This window comes from Otolemur garnettii, unplaced genomic scaffold, assembly GCF_000181295.1.
Source record: "Otolemur garnettii isolate 467f Iridium unplaced genomic scaffold, OtoGar3 scaffold00151, whole genome shotgun sequence".
NCBI lineage: Eukaryota > Metazoa > Chordata > Mammalia > Primates > Galagidae > Otolemur > Otolemur garnettii.
In genome coordinates, this window is record NW_003852546.1 from 2383646 (window position 1) to 2385656 (window position 2011).

The window sequence follows — 2011 nt, forward strand, 5'->3', positions numbered from 1 at the left end:
TGGCTATGAGTTCTCTTAGTTTTCTGTTATCTGAGAATGTTTTTGTTTTACGTTTATTCCTGAAGGATATTCTGGTTGGATATTGAATTCTGGATTGTTAGTTTGTTTCTTAGCACTTATTATTTCCCTTTCTGGCCTCCACGGTTCCTAATAATATACCTGCATCATTGTTCAAATCATTGTTTCTGTATATGAAATGCATCATTTTTCTCTGGCTGCTTTCAGAGTTTTCAGAAGTTTGATTATGTCTCTTCTGGGCATAAATTTCTTAGTTTGCCATACTTCTGTAATCTTTAAATTGATGTCTTTTGCCAAATAAGGGACGTTGTCAGTCACTATGTCCTCAAGCCCTTCTTCTGTTCCTTGCTCTTTGTACTTTCCTTTTGTGACTCTAATCACACAAATAATAGACCTTTTTCTGTCGTCCCATAGGTCCCCAAGTCTCTGTTTATTTTTTTCTCTCTGTTATTCAGATTTTGTAATTTCCATTAATCATCTGCAAGTTCACTGATTTCTTTTTCTCTTAGCAACGTTCTGCTATTGAGCCCTTCCATTTTTATTGGATATTGTGTTTTATCGTTCTAATATTTCCATTTGCAGCTTCTTTATATTTTCTATTTCTTTATTGAGACTTCCCATTTGTTTCTAGAACATGCATCATGCATTTTATTGTAGCTGCTTTATAATCTGATAATCCCATCAAACTGTGTCATCTTGGCATTGGCATCTGTTGATTACCTTTTTGCATGTGAACTAAAATTTTCCTGGTTCTTTCTGTGTCTAGTGATTTCGAATATGTTATAGGCATTTGATATGTTATGAGTCTCTGGTCTTATTTAAATCCTATGAAGAATGTTGATTTTTTTTATATACAAATTAAACTTTATTTCATCATTTTCATTTGAACCTTGATTTTATAAAATACAGACCAAAAAATTTTAAGAGTTCTGTATCATAGTAAATTAAACAGTAGAAATATCATTGCTTCCTAGGTTCAATTTACATAAAATAGATGAAAACGTACTCAATATGGGAACTATACAATAAAATAAACGACAGAAGGACCCAATAAACAAGTATCTCATTACTTATGGATTATTACTTACTTTTAGGATTTAAACAAAGATTCTGAATATTCGTTCTTCTTTTGTTGTATTTTATATATTTAAATTTCTCCCTGCATATGTTGAATCAAGCTACTTGACCAAATATCTGATATAGGAAAGCACTTAGTTTAACAGCAAGTTTTTCCATCTACAGTTACCACCTTTAAGGAAATTAACAGTACAATGCTGACAAAAATTGGTTCCCTCTAAACAGTGTGCAATAAACTCACTATGTCAATCCCATGGTTAAGTCAGACAGGTACCCCCACACGGGACAATTACACATCGTTCAGTAAAGTATGACGTTGGTTTTCCGCTTCTCGCAGTTAACCAGAGAAATAAAACATTGAGCTATAGTTGATTTGGTTTCAGGAAAACCACATTTAAAAATCACATACTGCAGGATTAGCCTCATCTCATCCTCAGTCACTGACAGGAGTTTTGTAGGCTACCATGCTGTTTACTTTGTAGACTGTAGTGGTAAATGAACGAAGGTGGACTTCTCAGGATTGGTAATGAACTGGCGTCCAGACTCCTCCCACTTTTCAGGAACAACCAAGTCTTTGTCTGTGTATCAGTAGATCAAATGACAAGAAACTTACAGTAGTGGCAGAAATGTCACTGTAGCTGTGATCTGTCGGATCACTGAACGGAATTTGTCCTGGAGAGCTTTCTGAGACTTTTCTCTGAGTGTACTATCATCTTTTGTAGTCTTGTCACCCTCAGTATCAAACGGCCATCTTTTAAGGACCTCGCCTCTTTCAATATTTGAGATAAAACCACAACCAGTTTCTGAACTGAACACTTGTACAATCAGTCTTTTAGTTGTTCCACCACATTGTTCGGGTATTTTTTGAGCTCAAGATCAGTAGTTACTCAGCAAGATGAGTCCGTATTTCTGTACT

The 2011-nt window shown here is 34.9% G+C and overlaps 1 pseudogene; it reads right to left on the minus strand.

Annotated features, from left to right (window-relative positions):
• Positions 1–1528: 1528 nt before the first annotated feature.
• Positions 1529–2011, minus strand: part of LOC100965243 — an 8450-nt pseudogene continuing 7967 nt past the window's right edge.